This window comes from Mesocricetus auratus, unplaced genomic scaffold, assembly GCF_017639785.1.
Source record: "Mesocricetus auratus isolate SY011 unplaced genomic scaffold, BCM_Maur_2.0 Super-Scaffold_100022, whole genome shotgun sequence".
In the NCBI taxonomy this organism is placed as follows: domain Eukaryota; kingdom Metazoa; phylum Chordata; class Mammalia; order Rodentia; family Cricetidae; genus Mesocricetus; species Mesocricetus auratus.
The window spans coordinates 22,047,861-22,070,826 of NW_024429203.1; the positions used below are offsets into that span (position 1 = coordinate 22,047,861).

Sequence of the window (22,966 nt, forward strand, 5' to 3'; positions counted from 1 at the left end):
CCCCTCTCTGTGATAGTCACAGCACAGTCCCTCTGTACCCCTAAGTCCACCTCCAGTGATGGGGAGTAATAGCCAGCATAAGGAGGGAGCTGGGGAGAGGTACCAACAGACCCCTCAGCTCATATGTTAAGTGCATTTGCTTCCTGGATGCGGGGCGGATGGAGAAGTCCCAACTGGGTGAAGGCAGGGAATACATGGGTAAAGAGCTGTCAGGTTCCTTCTCGTCATCCTAAATCTAAAAACCCACAAACAGGAATTCAAATGAGTGCAGCCTGGGGCTTGGTGTTTAGCTGACAGGAGGACATGGGAAGTTCAGGCATCAGGGAGCCTATCTGAACATGGAGAGAAGCAAGGAGACCCAACATCTATCACAGAGCCATAGAAGGGTCTCAAAGCTCTTCTGAATGACCAAGAGGCAAGACTAGGAAAAAGCCTTCTTAGAGCCTTTAGGTCATTAGCACAGATGACTTGAGAAATGTCAGGAAGAGTCCTGGGGCCACAGTGCCTAAAATTCCATTAACAAGGTCTGCCTTTGGGCTAAGCATCTCCCTAAAAATCAACACATGCCTTGAGAAGTAGGGAATGAAGTCATTAACTCAGGCTCTCCATAGGCTCAGGCAACAAAAGTTTCCCAGCTCCCCAGTTCAACCAGACCAATGCCAGGCTCTGAGGGTACCCCAGAGTGAGCTATAGCTCCTTTCTCTGCCATTGCTAGCCCAGTAGGCAAACAAGCAGTTGAGATGCTGATGCCATAGCCTGGCTCTGTTCTCTTCTGCAGCAGGCTGAGGCTAAAGCCCAGAGGGGACATGGTGCTGGTGGGGAGGTGGAAGGATTGGAATGTTGGGAGAAAAAAGGAGACAGGATAGAGCACTTGGGAGACCTGACCATCATCTTTGTTGTTTGAACTACCCCCCCCAAAAGTCTGCCAGGAACAGGCTGGTGAGGAGACTTGACTTGCAAATGTTAGGGAGGGCCTAAGGATGGCATCAGCTACCCTGCACCCCTGTGTGACTCTGGGCAAGTCACTTCTCTTTGATCCTTGATCAGTTCAGTGAAACCAAGAGGCTGCTGAGGTGGCTTTCGTGGACCTGCTGCAACAACCTTCCGCTTGCAGTTTTGGGGGCATCAGCTTCTTTTGGGGTTGTTTGGTCAGCCCAGATTTATCTAAGCCCTGTCAAGAGGGCTGGGGTCTCCCTGTCCATTTCCTAAGCATCTCCCCAGGTGACTTGGCTGAGGTGGGCTTGAGACCTGAGGTTCAGCATCCAGGAAAGTTTGTAGGGGACGAGGGGGAAGTAGATGCAGTCAAAGCTTTGAAATCCCAGGACTTCTTTGTAAGAATCCAAAGGAGTCCCCGGAGGGAATTCAGAACCTCCTACTGATGGATTAAATGAGATAATGCTACCGAGTGTGGAACATTTACACTGAGCTCAGTAAATATGCATCTTCCTTGCTTCAGTGCTTCCCTAGCTGAATGGCTGGGCAGGAGGAGGATCATCATAGGAATACGGCAAACCACCTTCCAGTGTCTTCCAGGAGGGGATGGGAGGGGAAGATTACAGAGCCCTTTCTGAGGTCTCTAGGTAATGTTTAATTCAAGACCAGTGTCAACACTGGATCACCTGTCTGGGGTAAAGGAGACTCTCGGTGGGTGAATCCCCAGGGTCTGTCAGGGTCTTGACGAAGATGGCCCTTCAGTCCCAGCCTGCCTCTGTTCTTAAGAGGTCATGCTCCCCGAGGGGGGAATCTCCCAGCATCCACCCTGTGGCAGACCGGCTTAATCAGGGTAGGATTTCAGGCGAGGATCAGGACAGCTGCCTATGAGAGGACTTTGGGGTGGGGAGGGATGCGGACAGGGAATCAGAGAAAAGCTGTCATTTTTGCTTCACCACAGGGCTACTGGGCAACGGCTTCAGCCAACCAGAGTTGGAAACCTCTGAACCTGTTGAAATAAGTCTTACCTACTTCTAAGTCGTTCATGACAGATGTTGTGTCACAGTCAAAGAGGACCAGACTCCCATTGTTCTGTCCGAGCACCCATTTCCTTCTTGCTGGGTCCATGTACCCCATCTACTCCCCTTGAATTTCCATGACCTTCCATCTTGTCTGTGCCTCTAGAATATCTTCCCTTTCCGGTGACATGGGGCTTGGGCTGCACCATAAGCCACCTCAGATGAGAAAGAGATGCTGGGAAGAATAGAAAAGGCCCAGCAGAGAAGGAAGGACATGAGCAGGAAGCAGAAAGAATCAGGGACGATGCAGGGGCTTGGAAAACAAATAACTAAGTGGTTAGGACGCCAGAAGCAGAGAACTTGACCGGGGCATGTACCACTTTAGGCCAAGTCAACTCATTTGATCCTTATGCCTATGTTGTAAGTAGGGGCTACTCACCTGTTTTACAGATAAGGAAAGAGACACAGCAACAGAGGGTTTAATGGCTCTCCCAGGTCCATATAGAACCAGGACAAGAACCCCAACAACAAAGTTCTACTCTCCCGATGCTGCCTCCCCAACATCCCTCATGTACTGGGATCTGGAGGCTGAACTTGGGGTTAGGCTCTCCTTGGGTTTCTGTCTCTCTTACCCCACCCACCCCTTTCATACTCCTTCTTAAACATGTTTGAGCCTGTCCCCTGTGTAATTGATCTGTCATTCATACTAGAATCAGTGGGGCATCAATATCAAATATTTATTTAAAATGTTTCTCTCATGTCACCATTTTCAGCTGTAGGCTGTTGAAGTCAGATGGTTTTCTGTCTCTTTGACAACACAGAGTGGATTTGATAACTTCTTCTCTGTTAATAAATAAATCAAGTTTCAGATTCTAGAATTATGAAGGATTGTAGCTCATTCTTCTTCAGGCTGAACAGTCTAGGCCATGGGGGCCAGCCTTCCCTAGGAATGAGGAGCTGGGGCCAGCCTCTGTCTGGAAGGACCCTTAGTTACTTCGCCATCAGAGGTCCCTTGAACGTTAGAGAGGGAGGGGGACAGGTATGTCACACTTATGCGGACAGGCGGTGGGTGCTTTTGAGTCTCAAGCTCATGTTATCAAGCTCTCCAAAGAAGGAGTTCCAGACCAGCTCAGTGTTCTCTAACCCTGTAAATTCCTGGTCCCTCTTCCTTAGGGACAGGACCCTTCACCTCACAGGTTGCCTTCCTGGATTGGCTACCACACTAGTGACTATCAGCCATTACCTTATGCTGTGTTCCCCAACTCAAGGAATACTCATCTGTCCTTATCACGTCAATGGTGTGGCCAGCCATTCCATCCTATACTTATAATCTTGTCTCTTATGTGGATAAGAAACTCAGCAGGAACCCTGCCTAAGCACGTGTTCTTCTGCCCAGATGCGGTTCCCAATTTCCTTCCTGGAGCTCCATCCATCTCTGTGTCTCTGAGGGCTGCAGCCCCCATCACAAACAAGACATCAGGTGAGTCAAATATGGCCCCTTTGTTATACCTTCTCCCACGGGAGGAGAGGGTCAATCCTTGCACTACCCCATCGTTGATACTTCCATCTTGACAGCACACCAGAGCCAGGAGTCAGGAGACAGGACAGCTTCCTGGTAGCTCCAAGGAGCAATATACACCCACTTATTTGAAGACATGAGATCCTTGATGCTCTGGTATTCATCTTTGGGCCTCAGTTGCCTGCTCTGGGGTAGCAGAAGAAGGTAGACTTACAGCTCAAGTATCTAAGACTACTGCTCCAGGGAAGCTGGACATTTTGGGGACATGACTCAGGGATGATCCTGACTCATCATTGACTGGACTTAATGCCTCTGCTGCAGGAAGACCTCCCACTATGCCCCACGAGCATCTCTAAGATCCCATGACCCACACCATCCTCCATCTGGCTCCTTCTCGTCTCTGTCTGGGCTCTATGACTTCCTTATGGATCCTCCTGTGACTTTTCCATGAAAGCTGCCATTGGTTCTTGGCCTCCCGCAGTGTCCCTCCTACCCTTCAGTGCACACCTCCATTGCCTCCAAGTTTCTGTGTGCACACCTCCATTGCCTCCAAGTTTCTGTGCCACTCTCTGGCTGCTCTTCACCCTCGTGTTCTGGCTGCTTCTGTCAGACAAGCAGGTCTAATCTGGGACAATCCCTGATGACCTCAGTCTTAGTGGAGCTGCTCCACTGCTGTATAACTGTCCCATTTCTGAAGCTCCAATCCATGGAACCACGCATGGGAGAGACAGTCTGCCTGGTGATTGTGGCTCCTGGCTCTCGAGTTCATTCTGGGCCCCACTGGGGTGGCCAATCCCTTCCTGCCAAAGGTATGTACACATCCTAGTAGCCTGCGGATCTTCCATGTTCTCCTTCAGGAAGGGAGGGAGAGGAGGAGAGAGGGGGGAGAGGAGAAAGAGAGAGAGGGGGCCAGAAAAAGAGAGAGAGCACGCCAGGGAGTGTACACTGTGCTGGAATCTGGTAGACAGGGGAAAATGATAAGGTTCATTTAGGAAGCAGTAAAGTGGAGATTTCAATTTCCTTTGAAAATCACAGCACAGTTATTCTTCCATGGTGCTTCTCAGGAACAGAGGGGGTCTGCTCTTGGACCCACTCGGGGGAAGCTAATGAGAGAGTGGGCAGGACAGGGGTGTCACACAAATATGAGGACGACTCTCTGGATGTCAGGATGGTTTGTGAAAAAGGGGGGGCTGGGGCAGCTGTCCACAGTGGCAGGTGTCAGGGACTTGTTTGCACACCTTCTGCATGTGCCCAAGCACAGGAGTGTGTGTGTGTGTGTGTGTGTGTGTGTGTGTGCGCGCGCACACAGTGAGGCTACACAGTCATGGACTAAGAGGTCTGTGCATATGTGTGTGTGTGTGTGTGTGTGTGTGTGTGTGTGCGCGCACAGTGAGGCTACACAGTCATGGACTAAGAGGTCTGTGCATATGTGTGTGTGTGTGTGTGTGTGTGTGTGTGCGCGCGCGCACAGTGAGGCTACACAGTCATGGACTAAGAGGTCTGCATATGGGGCTTTGTTAGCCCAGGACTGGCAGTGTTCTTTTTTTGGAATATTCTTTTTTTTTGTTTTGTTTTGTTTTTACGAGTCAGGGTTTCTCTGTATTGTTTTGGAGGCTGTCGGTCCAGCCCGGCCTCGAACTCACAGAGATCCGCCTGCCTCTGCCTCCCGAGTGCTGGGATTAAAGGCGTGTGCCACCACCGCCCCCGCTCCGGCTGGCAGTGTTCCATGCTGTCCGATTGGGGGTGGGCATGAACTTCATCTACCTCATGACCACCCCCTCCTCTGTACGTTCCTCTCCCTCTGTGTGTGTTAAAAGCAAACACAGAAACCGGAACTGGAAAAGCAAAGACAGTGTGCCAAGCAAACATCTGTCCAGGAGCGAATGAAGAGATCAGAGGCCCTGGGGTTGTTATATTAGAGGAGACAGATTCAGATATCAGAAAGCACTCTGGACTGGGAGGGAGAGCCTCTGCTGACGCGCAGAGCCAGTGAGGTGGGAATGAGGCTGACCACAAAGCCAGACAGCCTCGGGTTGAATTTTAGCCGTGTGACTTCGGGTAAGCCACTGGGCTCCTTCGGGTCTCCCTGAAATGGTAACAAACATTTGTCATGAGGCTTCATGAGATAATGTGAGAAACTGTGAAGAGGCCTGGCCGTTAGGTTGGAGAAATGGCTTTGGAGTAGTTGAGAGCTCTTTCTTTTAAAGTTTAGAATCATTTATTGTTAATATTGTATGTGTATATGAATATAGGCATGCATGCAACATCCAGTGTGTGGAGGTCAAGGGACAACTTTGTGGAGTTAGTTCTCTCCATCCACTTTTACGAGGTCACCAAGCGTATGTGGCAAAAGTCTTTACCATTGAGCTGTCTTTCCAGTCCCACCTGTGGGCTTCCTGGGAGAGTGTCTATGCCTTACACAGGGAGGCATTCCCTATACAGTCAACCAGCCTTTGCTGTTGTTGACTTCAGGTGCATTTTCAGCAAGATAACTGTGTGGTATGTAAGTTCTGTAAACCATATCTACTCAAGACGTCTCTCAGCATGAGTGACTCTGCCTTAGACCCTGTGATGCCCAAAAGTGTCTCACAGTCCAGAACTGAATTCTCCTCTTGTCTCTAGCTCATGGGGATAGGCTGTCAGAGCTGCTGCCTGGAGAAGGATCCTGCCAAGGACGAATCCCCATTGCCTCTGTACCACCCTGTAGGCCTAAGGAGGAGGGACAGGCTGCTGACTTCTGGCCCTTGGACTAGGTGAGACACCCCAGGTGGCACCTTCATTCTGAACAGCAGAAAAATATGCAGTCCTTTTGCATGCACAAAGGCTGTCCGCTGGTGTCAATAAGCTTAATGGCTTGTGCCATGACTGATAAGGAACTCAAACTCACTATAATCCATCTGTTGAGCAGGCAATGGTTGCAGAGTATCAGGTTCCAGGGGAAATCAGGATGCTGCTTGCTGGTGTCATGGACTTGGGGCGGGGAGTGGGAGAGTGGATTTCAGCAAGGTTTACCCTCAGTGTCTAGTCTGGGGCAGGCTGGAGATCCAAAGGGAGACCACAGGGGTGAAGAGGAGAACTGGAAGGAACTGTCTGGAAGTCAGGAGCACTGCTTCTTCCCTCTGTGGTGCTCCTGTGGGGCTTAGGACAGGCCATTAGCCTCCCTGTGGGGTTGGAGCATGCTTCTTCATGCCCTGGCCTTATGGCTCCACCTACAGCCCTTGGCATATTGCTCCCGGACACCCAAAACCCTGCGGCTAGACACCTGGAACGTTACTATAGATCATGGTTTTTGGCCACAGTTCCTGGCACATAACTTCCTTTCCAAGGTGACCTGTAGGAACTAGAACATCCCATGCTGAAGGTGGCACACAGAAACTTTGATCTTTCCTGTCTTTCAGTGCTGGAGTCAGCCACAAAGAAATTCCCCAGGGATTGGAGAGACCTTTGTGGGTAAGTGCACTTACTCTTACAGAGGACATGGGTAACATTCCCAGTACCCACATAGTAGCTCACAACTGTCCATAACTCTGTTTCTAGGGGACCAGATGTCCTCTTCTGATCTCTGTGCTCAACAGGCATTACTTGGTGTACTTGCAAGTAAAACACTCATATACATAAAATAAATAAAATTTAAAAAATGAAGTAGCTAAGATTCAAGGCAACCAACTGCTTAAAGAAAAAGAAAGAAAAAAGAAAACCCCCAATCTGCTCTTCTCCAGTAGGGGCTACACAGAGGGGTCACACAGTCTGCAGGCATTTATGCAGATACAAGATCTGTATAAATGCAAAAGAATAGGGTTTAGGGGAGCCCCTGGTTGGCTGGGTTCCTGGAAGGTGCTGAGTCTAGGGAGCAGAGCATGGAAGCTTACATCCATCCTCCACACTTCACCTTACTTGTCTCTTGCTATGTCCTCTGTAGTGTGAACCTCTAAGTCAGGTTCCCTGAGCCTTTCAAGCACTTTAACAAACAATGGAAACGGTGGAGGGGATTCTAGAACCCAGTTTTTTGGCAGGTCCGTCATAAGCACAGACAAAAACAACCTGAGGAAGGTTCAGGGGTATCTTGGGGAACTGAACCCCATCTGGGGAATCTGAGTAGACGCAAGGTAGGTATTATTAGAGCTGACTGGTATTCTGGGAACAACCCACCCTACACCCACTGGGTTGGCTTGGTGCAGAGGTCTTCTGTGTGGCCCGTTGTGTGACAGTCAAGGGAGAGATCAAACACTTTGTTTTCCTCTGTGGGGTCTACATAGTGAGTTATGATCCTTCATCTGCACCCATCACTTCTGGGAGGGGGTAAAATGCCCTTTTGTTTAAAAGTAGGAGGGAAAATAGCAAGCCATACATGATATTTGCCATTCATAGCTCTGAACAAGACCAGGCTAGGGCAGGGACTCCTGGAAATCTCAGTATTTTGGGGCTGCCTCTCCCTGCTAACTGCTGCTACCTGGCTGGCCACCTCAGGTGGTACTCATCCAATTTCCTCCTAGGGTCTGCTAAACACAGAAAAGGGCCATGGCCAGTGACAGTTTTAGTTTATGTCAGATAATAGAGTGTGGCAAGCTCCGGTTCTGTCTGTTCTATGACTAGGGACATTGGGAAGAGAGTCCCAAACCTGGTTCTGGGAGGCTTAAAGACGATTTCACAACACACAGTAATTGTACATCCTTCAGGGTGCAGGGTGACATGTCGGCTCATGTGTCATAATCAGGACGGGCAATTGACAGACCCATCACCTCAAACGTTTATTCGTTCTCTGTGATGGGAACATTCAGAATCCTCTCTGCTAACTGATTTGAAACATTCAATTAATTGCCGCCAGCCTTAGCTACTCCACTGGGCTACAGAACACCGGAAGTCACTCGCCTGTGCACCTGTGGCTGTTAACTCTTTTGTCCCAGCTCCATCTTTCCCTGGAGGATTTAATGCTCCCCCCCAACCCCCCACCCCCGACCCAGCCCTTGCTGGTTTTGCGTTCTTTGTGTGCTACACTCAGTTATCAAGTGAGCTAGTGTTCCCTGGCAAGCACTGGCCAGGCAGACTATGGGCCATGCTGGGGGAATGAAGGGACTCTCAGAATAGTATCCTCTGCGGAAGGAACAGGGGGCTGCATCCTCAAGTTAAATACCTGATATGGCTAATTGAGAGAGAATTCACCACATACAGCCAGTTAAGAATTCGTTTTAGATGCAGTTTGGTTTCTCAGGACGAAGTATTGTTAGCTGCCTCAGACTTCTTGGAGGAGTGAAAAGACACGTCTTTCCTCTTTCCAGAACGCCTGAGACGGAGAACAGCTCACTTGTTCCGTCACACAATAAATCTTACTTGCTGGGCATCCAAGTGCAGACTCCTGTTGTTTGGTTGCTACCCTCCACTCACCTGCATAACGCAGCCAGCGCCCAGTTTCTCTCTGAAAAAAAGCTCCTTTCTTTACTTGGTTACTTTTAGTGTGGACTCCGCCTCCAGATGGACACGTGATCAGGCCTGGCCAATGAGAGCACCGCATCTCCATAGCGCTATACAGATATTCCTTGACCTGGGATAAGTCATGATAAATTCACTGTTAGCTGAAGATACTGTAAGTAAAAAATGCATCCAGTGTACCTAACATCAAAAGGCCCTCCTTAGCAGCACAGCATACGGCAGCGCATTGGTGGTTTCTCCCGTCAGTCTTGGCTGCTTTGGCTCGCTGCCACAGGCCAGCATTGCTTTTTGTGAGACCAGGAACTAATCAGTGTCCAAGACTCAAAGTATGTTTTGTACCAAATGCGTATCATCGTCAGCACATTCACATTGTTGTGAGGTACAAAGATTGTCAGCCGAGCCATGGTGACTTGGGCAAGCTGCATTTCATTGAAGGATGGGTATGTGGCAAATTTGGATCACTGGGAGGGGATTCTGGGGGATTTCTGTTTTGTCATCACAGAAGAATGCTAATTGTAACCTGCTAGATATGAGGTTGTGTGTAAGCATCTTGAGATATGTGAATGGCTAAGCAGACAACTGTACTGGTGTTAACAGTGTTTCTAACCCCTCAAGATGCAGACGGCCAAGCTTTGCCCTACAGACTAAAAAATTTTTTTAACTTAAAATAAATAAATAAATAAATAAATAAATAAATAAAGCTCAATATCAGGTCACAAAATCATACCAATCCCTGAGCTTGCCCCAAGATCAGGCCACAAACCCCCACCAATCCCAGGCCACCCTGGAAATCTACACACACACACACACACACACACACACACACACACACACACACAAACCCCTACCTCTATGAAAAGCTTTCCCCTTTCTCACTGTGTCTTTCCTTAGCAGAGGCAGTCACTTTCTGTACGAGGTTTGTTGTTCAGTGTGACTTTGTGGTATTCCTTGGATCCCGACTGTCAGGATACCTTTTCCCTCAGAACTGTAATTTTACAATACGTATTTGGGATTGTGGGTAACTTCAGGGCACCTGGGCTGGAAGGGGGGACCAAAACATGGACGACAGCAGACCCCAGAGCTAGAGGTAAGTGATGATGAGGTGATCTCGCTTGAACTCCTGGATCCAGCTGAGCCTGGAGGCGGATTTTGGCACAAAGATCTCTGGTCTCTGGGCATATGCATTTCTTTCCTCTTAGGGGAAAGTCTGTTTCTTTTGAGGGAGCCGGGTATGAAATCCACAGTAGTGGCGATGTGTGTTGTGATGAATGGATGGTCTGTGATGATGGGTGGTAAATGGGTGATCCTTGGTGGTGAGTGGTGATTGGTGGTGATGGGTATTGAGGACCCACAGACTTTGGGATGAAAAGCTGGAGTCCTTCTTAAACAGAAGTGACCTTCTGTAAGTTTCTCATGGAAGTAGTAAGCACAAGTTGAAATAGGCTCACTCACAAACACATGACATTTACTTTAGGCTTTGCTTCGAGAATCACTTCATGCCTGTGACCTGCAGTCTATGACAGCTGTGGATCAGAGAGGAGGACGCCTGCAGGGGTGCAAAGCTGAGTGAAGGCACATTGCCTGGAAATACTTGGATTCCCCAGGGTCTCCCCAGGTCCCCACAGTGAGCTTCCTTCTTCAGGAAAAAGGATGCTCATGGGGTCAGAGAGCTTAGTCATCTCCTCCCATCATCTGGGTCATCATTCCAGGTATCTTTGGGTAGGTAGGGTGGAATGGAGTGATCTACTGCTTGGGAGTATGGCTGAGTACTAACCAGGATGTGAGCTTAAAAAGCCTATAGCTTACTGGGAGATGGGGTTTAGTATTAACCCCAGGAGCAGACAGAAGTAGACAGCATACCTTACTGGAGATCTGAGAGAATTCTGAGTATGGCTGAGTACTGACCAGGATGTGTGCTTAAAAAAGCCTACGGCTTACTGGGAGATGGGGTTTAGTATTAACCCAAGGAGCAGACAGAAGCAGACAACATACCTTACTGGAGATCTGAGAGAATTCTACAGGAAAAAAAGGCACATCTGATCCACCACCTACCCCAGACACTCATCTCATAAGGCTCACAGTGGCCCACGGGTCTCCACTACCGCGTAGAGGACTATTTCACACATTAACTTCAAAGACAGCAGACAAGGGAGGTCTCTTAGAAGTCACTGCAAGGAAAAAGACCCTTGCTGTCCACTAAATGCCTTTGGGAATGGTGTGTGCAGTGAACGGGGGTGGGGTGGGTGGTGGGGTGGGAGGTGGGTGGTGGTGGCAGTGCTCTCCTTTGTTGACACTACCCTGGCCTCTCTGCCACATCACAGGTGGTGGAGGGGGTACTAGCTGTATCATAGACATAAGTCATCCAACTCTAAGAGGTCACATCCCAAGCTGAGAAGTGGAGAGAGGACCGAGGTAGGAGAAGCTTGAGGTGGGGGAGGAAAAAAGGTACAGCATGAGGCCCAGAGTGGCAGCATTTAATTTATACCCCATCCTTAGCTTCACGGTTGGGTATCCAAGCAAGTTACTTCTCACCTTCCTGCCTGTTTCCTCTTTGTAAAAGGGATTAACCTTGTGGTGTATATGCACTCTGGATCATCTCTCTTTGGCTGTCCTCTTGCTATCACTTGGGTACCACAAGGAAGTAAGCACGGGGCAAAGAAGGGGTGATATCAAGCATGCCTGACCTTGTGTGGGTTCTAGGCTCACACCTAAACCCAGCCTGTGGCTCCCGGTCACTTAACAGAAAATACATGTGCTGTATACTGAAGGGAACTGAAAGGACCGTCCCCAGTCACGTTCAATCAGTACCTGCCAGCTGATATGCCTACTGCATGTGCTAACCACTGGATCTACAGCTTGGCTCTCAGAAGCCCTCCATCTGCTGGGAGAACGCATAGAGTTGTGCAGTGGAGAGAGAACTGAGGTAAGAGGAGTCTGAGGTGGAGGAGGCAGCGGGTATCCAGGATAATATGGCGGTATTGTTGGGGGAGGTAAGCTTCCTGGGTTATAGAACATCTTAGCCGAGTCCTGGACGAGCCTGAGACCAACTGCAGCAGGGAGAGAAAAATTAGCCAGTCCTGAAGGGATGGCTGGTCTCCCTCTCGCCAGGGATTTTAAGGATAAATGGTATAACTTTCTGAGGATGTAGAATACAGGGTCTATGCTTGGCTGGAAGACTAAACCAAATTGTTAAAGCAGGGAGTACAGCCCTAGACACCACCGGGGCTACTGTGCACCAGGGTTATTACTCTCTAAAACACTGTCACAACCTGATGGTTTCTCATCGCTTTGGCTGGGCACATGCTTTGTTTGGCTCATGCTGCATTTCAAAGTGCATTTGTCATTGTTGTTGTTTCTTTTATTGTTACTATAATCCAAAACTGAAAAGGCTCACATGAAAGTCTAAATTGGGGTCTTCTTAAAAAAAAAAAACACGCACACACAACTCAAGTCTACTAGTACTTGCCCTACATTCCCCCAGGCCAGCAGTGGACTGGCTCTGAAACCCAGTAGTCTCTGACACAGGACTCTCATGATTCTGAGCCCTCTCCAGGTCTCATCGTTTCTTCTGGTCCCACAGTGGCTCACCTCACCCAGGTCTTTACAACCCCTCACCAGACAGGAAGGAACAGTAGCTTGTGAGCCCTGCTCTACAGCAAGGACTCAACAGATCTGGATTAGGCTGTGAGGGCCTCTGGCTGGCAGCCTATCAAATGAGCCTGTGGGAGCCAGCGGCCCTTTCTGCTTCTTCTGAGCTGGGGGAGAGTGGTGTGCCTTGGGAGGAGAGGGCAGGTGCCAGGACTTAAGTTTGGGCACTAGGAGCAGGAGTAAGGATGAGGGCCTTTTCAGTTTATACCCCTCAAGGCTCCCAATTTAGCAAATGGAACTGTTCACAGAGCCCAGTCTAGGTAGCTGGAACTCTGAATGAGTTTGGGGACACATGTAGCTGGTAGAGACAAAAGTCCACTTCTCAACTTGTTTTCTCTTCATGATTTGCAATCTGTCATGTTTTGTCTTGCCAAAGTCAGTCTTGTCATGTAGCCCAGGCTGACCTTGAACTCACGAGAATCCTCACCACATCTCAGGTCCCAATTCTATAAATTATAGGCATGGGCAGCCATGCCCAGTATGGCCTATCCTTTTTTACTCATTTATTTGTTTTGTTTTGTTTTTGAAATAGGGTCTCACTATGCAGCTCTGCCTGTCCTGGAACTTACTATGTAGACCAGGCTGGCCTTGAACTCACAGGGATCAACCTGTCTCTGACTCCCAAATATAGCTCATCTTTTTAAGGGACTCCTTAGAAGTGTCATTCTTGTGTTTCTAGATTACCAGGAAAGAGTCCATTATAATGGCTTCTTTGTATGTACATGTGAGCATATGTGTATGTGTGTGTACATGTGAATACATGTAGGTGTGCATTGGAGACATGAATGAGTATAGTGTGTATACTCCTCTTTGAACATTTATTTGACACTTGTTCTTTCTGTTTTAGATGTGGGCTGGATTTAAGTGTTATTAAGGTAAAATCCCCTGCTTAAGTCTGTTTGTGATGATCTCACCCATGGCCTCTCCCCATCTTTGCCGAGGTGTAATTTATGGGCCTATTTGAAGCATGGAGAGCTCAGTGAGTTTTGATGAATGAAGCCCTCACAAAACCAGCGCCACAATCAAGATACCAACTTTCCCATCACCCCCGAGTGTTCCTGTTTCTCTTTCCTCCTCAATCTCCCCATAGCTCCCGGTCCCAGGCAATCACCCATCTGCCTTCTCGCCATGAGAGATTAGATTTCTCTTTTCTAGAGGCTCAGATAAATGGAATCATACAGTGCATACTCCTTTGTGTCTGTCTCCTTTCACTTTCTGTATTTTTAGGATCTATCCATTTTGTTGCATTTAATATCAGTCCTTTTTATTTTTCAGAACAATATTCCACTGGTTACATAGCTACAGTGGGGTTTGTTAATCCGTTCATCTGCTGAGGGTGTATGTTTGGGTTGTTTCCAGTTTGAGGTGTTAGAAATTAAGTAAGTACAAATATGTTTTTACTAGTCTTCATATAACTCACAGATTCCTTCTGTCCTTCCTTTGTTCCTTCTTTTTTTTGAAACAAGATCTTCAGCTCCTTCTAGAGTACTATGATTTTATTATCTATCTGTCTGTCTGTCTGTCTGTCTATCTATCTATCTATCTACAACGTTTCATTGTGTATCTCTGGCTGACCTGGAATTGGCTATGTAGACCAGGCTAACTGGAACTCATAGACATCCACCTGCCCCTGCCTCCTGAGTGCTGGGATTAATGGCATGCACCACTGTGTCTGCTCACGGTTTCCTTATCTATGGAATGCTATCCATTTACAGTCTGTAAATGTAACCGAACGTGAAGGCTGTGAAAAACTGAGGAACACCACCCCTCACCTGCCATATGGTGGCATGGATGGGGTGGAGAGATGCCTCTCACCCCCCACCTCCCACCGTCAAACCCATCCATAGCTAAGGTCGTTAAGAGCAGGAGAGCCGTTCCTGTCCCTCACCAGCTACAAAACTTGGGAGAGCAGGCCCTATACCTCACCTGGGCAGCACAGTAGAACTGAGCCTACTGATGGGGTGTGGATGAGCCAGCCCTGAGGGTGTGAAACAGGAAAACTGGCCCCACCCCCTGCTCATCACTGCAAGGGGTGAACTAGCCAGGGAAATGTGGGAAAACTCACTCTAGTGATGAGGACAAGGGAGAGCTGGCAAGCTGACCAACCCTGCAACAACCACAGCCCAGAACGAGGGTTATGGGTTGGCCCACCCCAGCATCTATCCACTCTGTCTATGGTCTGCTGCCCACCCCAGCATCTATCCACTCTGTCTATGGTCTGCTGCCCACCCCAGCATCTATCCACTCTGTCTATGGTCTGCTGCCCACCCCAGCATCTATCTACTCTGTCTATGGTCTGCTGCCCACCCCAGCATCTATCCACTCTGTCTATGGTCTGCTGCCCACCCCAGCATCTATCTACTCTGTCTATGGTCTGCTGCCCACCCCAGCATCTATCTACTCTGTCTATGGTCTGCTGGAGCACATGAAGGGGCCAGTCCTGCAGACCCAAGGCTGCATGATCCTCAGGACACAAGGCAACAACAGGATTTCCAAGAGGAGTCCTAGTGAGGGCCCAGCAGCAATAGTGTATCAGAGACGAGAGGCCTTGAATCAGACCAATGCCTCTTTGCAATGAACACAAGTCAAGATATACAGACAAAAGAGTTTACTGCATGACCCACTGTGTCACCCTATAGCTTCCACAACCAGAATGATCTTTCTCCCCTTTTTTCCTCTTAAATTTTATTTTATTTTACTTTGGGGGGGGGGATTGCAAGGGCAGGGGGCGGATACAAGGGGACAGGGAAATGAATGGGATTGAGAAATCATGATGTGAAAGACACAGGAATAAATACAAGGGAAGTTAAAAAATGAACTGGGCAGCAGTGAAAGAGTTTTGAATGTGCGACAACTGAAAATTAATTCAGAATCAGTGTGAGATGAATCTGAGGTGTTCTTGGCAGAGCTCGCCCGTCTTGTGTCCTATGACTTCACTGCGGCCTTGGTTCTAGACTCGCGATGTGCTCTTTGTACTGCCTAAGCCCCCAAGTCAAGGGGCCCCACAGAACACCGCCCGATGCCCCTCAGCAACTTGAGGTTACTGTATGCTGTGAATTGCAGTGTTTTCACTGAACATGCAAATCCTTCTGCTCGTTCAGAAATGAAGTGGCTTTACATGTCTTCCTACCTTTGTCCCTCAGCATGTGTCCAATCAGTACAACTTTGGATGGGACTGTATTTGGTTTTAAAAGCTGTTTAAGTTGCTGACATGAGTTTTTTTTTTTTTTTTTTGTTTTTGGGTTTTACGAGACAGGGTTTCTCTGTATTGTTTTGGAGGCTATCGGCTGACATGAGTTTTATAAAAAAGACAAACCACTAAGTGAACACTGGCTTGAGGTTAAGACAGAATTTCCAATAATTTCTGAAGGGCCCATAAATGTATTTCTGCCATGTTGTGTTTATACAGAGTAGGATTTTCACCATTAGCATTTATAAAATCAAAAATATCAGTTAACTCTTAAACAGTTTGAAGTGCTCCATATTTGGCAGCACTAAATAGTCAAAGTTTAATTCTTCTAAAAACCATTTATATAATTATTACTTGCATGTGCGTGCGCGTGTGTGTGGGTGTGTGCGTGCATGAATGTGCGTGCGTGTGTGTGTGTGCCCGCACGCCAGTGCCACAGTGCAAATAGGGAGTTCAGAGGACAACTTGTAGGAGTCTTCTTTGGTCTACCACACAGGTCTGTGGGGTGAGCACAGGCTCTATGCCCTCCCAACACTTACAATTTCATTCTTTTTAAACTGTAGCCACTCTAATGAGCGTGTAGTGGCATCTTATTGTGGTTTCAATTTGCATTTTCCCTGATGACTACCAACACCAAACATCTTTTCATGTACTTATGGACCATTTGTGTGTCTTTCAGAGCATAATAGCATGTTAATGCCAACTCTTTCAACCTCTAATCGAGGCAATAGAAGATTATGCAGATAATTAGTGCACAGTATAGTAAATCAGTTCTATGAAAAGAACTGATCAGCCATGGGGAGAGAGAGCTCACACTTGATCTCTGAGCTGTAGCTAGAATGCTGGGATTCTGTAATTTCCCCAAAACTAAATAGCTAGGGCAAGGGACAGGCAGGCTGTCCTGATTCTGTGATGGGGATGATATGGAGCGTGGCTGCTGCTCTGGTGGGCAACCCTGCTGGGCAGGTCACTGTGGGTGGAGCGCTGAGAGATAGAACAGCAGGTTACACCCGGAGAGAGCTTCACCTCCTTTGATTCGGTTTCCTTGTTCCGGGCATAAGGTGTGAGCCAGCCTGGTCTTCCCCAGTCTCGGAAGCTAGCTCTGCCCTTGGCTGCAGAGTCAATATAGGATGGGCTCTGATCCTGCCTCCTCACTGAGCTCGTAGCAAGCTCCTATCTGAGCTTGCTATGTCTCACACAGTGAGACGGGCTGCTCTAGTGGTGTGCACTCTGATGGCTGGCTTAAATTCCACAAGCTACAACTGTAGCTGTGTGTGAAGACACAATCCAGACATCACTCAGCAGCCAGCATCAGGCCTTTCCCTTGACCTGGATGAATGATTGACTTAAACTGGTTGAGTGCATCGACTGACCAGTGTGATCAGTTGGAAAACTGCTTTGATTGATTTTTTTTTCTCCTTGACTAGGACTGCTGTCTGCTGGCCCCGATCAAAATGAAATCTGGCTTTGCAAAGTCTCTGCTACGTAGAGTATCTTAGTGTCTGTGTCCACCTTGCTTATCTCTGATTGCAAGGGCTCACAGATTTGGCACATGCATCAAAGTGCTAGAGTTTTCTGTGCCACCAGCAGGCTGTGTTATCAGCATGATACAATGGAGGAGCTATTGGTTCTGGAATGCACTAGAATCTGGGCTTAGTCAAAGCTGTGTTACTTATAGTCACTAAGACCTTGAACGAATCACTCAAGATCGTGGTCCTCTTCTCTAACAGGAGCAGGGAGAGTTACCTCCAGTGTTCTGAGGATTAGTGCTGACAATGGACCTGATGTTCAGGTCTACTTATCGTTTTCTAGGGCTGTGGGCTTCAAGTCTCTACCTGTAAAAGCTGAGTGGGAGAGACTGCTTGTATGCACCTGTAACGTACATTATATTGGTAAATGGCGTGTTTTTTAAGCTTGTTGAAAGTGATCTCTGGAGTTGAGGAGGCACCTCCTGTCTCAGACTCAGGATGTTTATTTCAAGTGTTCTCTAAAATGTCTTCCTTGGGCAAGCTGGCTCCCTAGCTCTGTGCCAAGGAGAAGGAAAATAACAATCCGCTAAGGGTATTGAAAACATTGTGCCCTTGAGAACAGCGAGGAGGCAAACTATTTCCAGCAGAGGTTACTAGCATGTATCTCATGATAAAAACACCTGCAGTAGGAACTGGAAGTCAGAATTTCAGCCATAGGAAACTTAGTGGAGACAGAGGCCAGAGAGGACCCTCTCCCTGGGACTCTGTCAACCAGGAACCCCGCTGGTTGTCTCCGCTTCCTCGGGTTCTGTGGGCCGTTCACAAGCTCCTGGTTTGATGATGTTTTCTACTTATGCGCTGTTTCTTGATATCTCTATCACTGCTTATTCTTTTACTTTTGTTTGCTATAGACTTAATGAACTTACTCATTCAAAGCAAAACACCTGGCTCCTGGAGATCATCGTCTAGACCACACAGAACACTGCCTCTGGTGCCTGGCTAGGGAATAGAGAGGTTCTTCTATTTAGATCACAAAGGAACCTTTCCTCTCAGCATATTAAGCAAAGTCTGAAGACAAAAGGCAACAGTATGCTGTGTGACAAACAAAACGTAACAAAACAAACCCAAAAATTTCAAACTCTATAAATAAGGGGACCTCTGAACCTTAATGACAGCCAACTTGACGGCCCTGGGCTAACCTACCTCATCCTTTACACCACATCCCTATTCAATGGGTCCATACACTTAAACAAGTGCTCTACAGAGTCCAAGCCAAGTCTTCAGTTCAGTGGCTTTCTCTTTCACAGACTTAGAGGCTGTACCCCACGGTGCCTCAGTTTCCCTTTAATCTCAGGAGTTCTACGGTAGAACAAAGGTGTGGTTATCCTCTCAAATGCCCTCCAAAGTCTTCCAGTGGGAGCTGACAGAATGAGTAGCAAGAATTATTATTAATTAGTGAAAATATGTATAATCGCATAATTGGAGTGTATAATTGATGCTTCACTGCTGCAGGCAGAAATGAGGGCTGTAGAGATGAAAGCACAGGAAAAGGAGGTAGCCATGGGTCCCAGTGACTGGAAAAGTGGGAGAAACGTGGAGGGGTTGGCACTGTAGGCTCCCCCGCAATGCATGTGTTGAATAAAGGTCATGAGCTGAGAACCAAGCAACACAAAGAAGTATAGGACGAGCTCTTAGCGCGCGCGCGCGCGCGCGCGCACACACACACACACACACACACACACACACACACACGCTGCTCCTAGGAAATCTTTGGATGCCCACAGTTTGAAGCTTGTTTACAGCAGCACCATATTCTCATGAAAGGGCTCGGCTGATCTCCACCATCTGGGAGAAGAGATGGTTACCAGCCTTGCCTTCTTGGCCTGTCCTCTTGTATTTGGTCTTTGAGTCATCAGTATGCTGTCAACATCCAAGGAGAGCTCCCTGTCCTGCATGATACCCAAGTGAGTTTTGATATCTGGGGTCTATTTGTTTCAGGGTTCATTTGCTGGAGGAGAAGCAAACATAGAAATTGGAAAGCTTCCTCGATACATGCACTGAGATTGTCTTTCGCTTGAAAGAAGCAGGTGTTGCTGTGGAAGTGAGTGTGGGTAGTCTTGGGAGGGGCATATCATCAGGAAACTATCAAGAATAATGGCCAGTGATATGGCTCAGTGTAAAGGCATATTCATACATACATACACACACACACACACACACACACACACACGCGTGCGCACGCATGCACACGCACAGAATAGATGACAGATAGAGGATAGATAGGTAGGTAGATAGACAGACAGATGTAATATATTTAAAACAAAACGAAAACCCACTAGTAACAACCGTGTCATATTGTGTCAGGTATGTTGAGTTAGCTCACGGTGTCACCCATCTCTTGAGAATGCGCCTGCAGTAATTGTCCCCGCTTCACAGTAAAGTGAGTAAAAACAGGGAGAAGAAGCCAATAGCCCAAGGTTGCCCAGCTGCCTAGTAATGGAGCCAGGACTCCAGCACAGGTCCTACTCCAAAGCCATCTCTGGAACACCACCTGCTCTGTTCCCCTGGCACCTGAAACGATCAGAGCTGCTGCCACCACTGCCACCACCCTGCCAGCACCACCTTCACCGTCAGCACCTTCTCCCCCATTACTTCCACTCCATCCTTTTTCTGTACAAGCTCCGGTCAACCCCACAGGTCCGTTGGCAGGATCAAATGAGCGGACACTTAGCAATAAGTAGGTAGAACAATGGCTGGCCTTTGGAGGCATGTAACCCTTATGAGGTGTCGTATGTGTTTCTTCTTGTGTACTGTTACTGTCTCTCTGTGTTAGATACAGTGCTGGGTGCTTCTGGATTAAAGAGATGAGTCCCTCCCAGATTCTCCGGGACTCGCCATTAGAAATAAAAGGCAGAAGCTGCCGCCCACAAGGGCTCACACAGGAAAGGCAGCCCAAGTCTAGAATGAGGACCTAGCCTGCTTGGGTTGAAGATGGAAGGCTTCCTGAATGAGTTGAGATGTGACCTAAGGCTGAGGAGGGGCCTGAGATTTTTTTTAAAGTTCAAGATGGAATGCACGAGAGCAAAGCATTCAGGTGGGAATAGTAACCAGGATACCAATGTCTTCCCCCAAGAACAGGGGATAGAGGAAGGTCTGCTTTGTGTCTGCTGCATCTTCAATGCCAAGACAGGGCTAGCTTTAGAGTAGAGTGTCAGCACAGGTGGGTTAAAAGAATGCATGAGAAAAGAGATCATGGACGGATGTTGGGGATGTCTGGGTGAGGTCTACAGATCAACTGGCCAGTAGGAAGTAGGTGGTAAGGGAGAGCACACCGAGGCAGGGTTTACATGGAACGTAAAGACCAAGTCAGGTTTTCATAGGCGGGGAGAGATGATGGAGCACGAGGCTTTGAATATATGCCCGGAGAACAAGTGGAAAAGCTCACCTTGTGCCAACCTGGCATTGTTTCTCACCCTTGACACCTGGAACAGATGAGGGGAAACAGGAGCAGAAGCCTTCCCTGGAGAAGCGTGGCTCCGGGGCAGCCTGTGTGAAGAAAGCAGACACGGCACACAGACACCTGGTTCTATCACCCCGAGTCCCATTAGCGCACAAGTCACCATCATAACCCGCAGAGCATGACACTCATCTGCTTGGCTTAATGCGGCATCTTCACAGTTGCCAAAGGCAGTCTCTGCCGACTCCAAGGCACTGCTTGGCAACTGCTCAGTGGATTCCGTGTTCCCGCTTTCCTGCAGCTGTTTAGGGACAGTTCTATGTGTCCCACATCCAGTGTGAGTACTGAACTGCTCGTGTGCAGATGCCGTGCTCTGGCTAGACCTTTGCTCGGGAGTGGGGTGGGGATTCTGCATTGCCTTTTCCTGGGGTGATATTAAGAAAATAAAGTCTCTTCCTCCCAGATAGGGACCAATGACGAGCCAGAAAAAACATGCTACTCAGGCTTACAAGCCAACACATTTATTGGGCTTACTTACAGAGTGTGAGTAAGAGGTCATAGGAACGTGACCCCCGAACAACCACAGCACCAAAAAATCTCACCCCAGCATGACTTCTCCAGGGCTGTAATAAATGGAGCCTCCCTTTCAGCTAATCTTTCATACTGTGAATACCCTATCACCTAAGACCCCGGACCCAAGTGCAGACAACTGGAGGGAGGTATAAGGAGTGGCAGGAGTCTCGGGTAAGAGTCTGATTCCCTCCTATTCCCTCCTATGACAGGACATCGATAGGCTGGATCTGGAGGGTGTCTTGTTGGCAGTCACAGCTGCTCGGGTGAAGATGGCAGTGACTGTTAGGTTGGGAGGGCAGTGTTCTACAACAGGAGGTATCTGCTCCCTGTGCATTGAAGTCAGTGATACTGAACCACTGGCTTGGGAGGATGAGAGAATTTCTTTGGGTTCAAGGTAAAGCTTTCAGCTTCAGGGTAGGTAGACAGAGAGTGGGTTAGCCTGGAGCGGAGCAATCTATTGGCCTATCTCAGAAACACATATGGAGGATTAAATGTTGGGGTGCGGAATGATAACAGTGGAAAACATGACATCCTCCTGTTATTCCCTGATGAGACCATCTCAGGCAGTTGTATGGGGGCAGGAGAAAGAAAATTCTTAGATGCTGACAGATCTGAGTTCAGTCTCTGTTACTTGTAAGTTGACTGATTTCTGGAAAATTCCTTTAACAAAGCAGTTTTCTGTTAATTGCCCCCCCTCAGGACATTCAATAATATCTGGATACCTTTTTGTTGTTGCTTCTGTTGCTAAAATCATCAGGAGGGAAAAAGCTTTCTGCTACATAAGGTCCCAGAGCCCAGAGCTGCTACTGGACTTTCCATATGGGATAGCTAGGACAGTGCTGGCCTCCCCCAGATGAAAGAGTGACAGTCCTCAATGTCACGAGGGATGGGGAATCTTTCAGTCCTACCGAGACTGCCTTGCCATCTCTCCAGTGGGGTAAGAAGTAGCCAGGAGCAAAGGCATGTGTGGGGTAGATTAGTCCCTGCACACAGTAGGTCCACAGTGAAGTTCTCTCTGTTTCTCCCACAAGTCCCTTCTCTGTTCTGGGTGTGGAGAATCTGGAGAGAATTCAGAAGTGTTGTCAAGCTAATTACAGGGCAGGGAGTTACAATTCTGAAGCACACGAAAAGACCTGAGGTGATTTAGCCTGAAGAATAAAGGTGGCTCAAAGGTGATTTAATAATGGTGTTAAAGCCTTGGAAGGACTATGATCTCAGGGAAGTCAACCCATCTCTTTCCATCTCCACTGGGGAATGAAAATGAACTCCCACAAGGGCGGAATGTGGCTAGAAATGGAACAGAAGTGTCTATGAAGACTACTAGGAGAGAAGGCCTTCTGCAGTGTCAGAAAACTAAGGACAGTTTCATATCTGATCTCAGGATGAACATTATTTATTATGACATCCGTGTGTTGGAGGAGCTGTGGGTATGGAGGCCCGCATGGCCTCTGTCTTATAGCACTTACAGATTAGTTGGGGGGGGGCATATGAGGAGTGAGGCTAATACTACAGGCGAGCCTTAGGAGAAGGCTCCCCAGACGTCAACTATCAGGGGTGCCAGGGAGGATGGGCAGTGTTTGAAGTGGGTTTAGTGGCTCCATCAGCAGCTGGAAGATAAACAACAGAGTCATGAGAAGATGGGAAGGTGGGTGGGCCTGGGATGGGGGGTGTGGAGGGGGAGGAGTGGCAGGGTGTGCTCTGGAGTCTGGAATCAATCAGGGCCCTGGGAACAGA

At 48.2% G+C, this 22,966-nt stretch overlaps 2 long non-coding RNA genes across 10 annotated transcripts; one reads left to right on the forward strand and one right to left on the reverse strand.

Annotated features, from left to right (window-relative positions):
- Positions 1-2,703: 2,703 nt before the first annotated feature.
- LOC121133526 lies at positions 2,704-11,182 on the reverse strand. The gene is made up of 3 exons (XR_005870395.1): positions 10,948-11,182; positions 8,851-9,007; positions 2,704-2,792 (listed from the first exon to the last, which is right to left on the reverse strand). It is a non-coding gene; the product is annotated as an uncharacterized LOC121133526 (long non-coding RNA).
- Positions 3,801-14,099, forward strand: LOC121133525. Of its 9 annotated transcripts, none has more exons than XR_005870392.1 (6): positions 3,801-4,277; positions 6,091-6,221; positions 6,867-6,918; positions 8,920-10,604; positions 11,217-11,818; positions 13,391-14,099. It is a non-coding gene; the product is annotated as an uncharacterized LOC121133525 (long non-coding RNA). The 9 variants fall into 9 exon arrangements; XR_005870391.1 differs by having other exon boundaries at positions 11,217-11,536; positions 11,639-14,097; XR_005870390.1 differs by having other exon boundaries at positions 3,802-4,277; positions 11,217-11,307; positions 11,456-14,096.
- Positions 14,100-22,966: the final 8,867 nt, after the last annotated feature.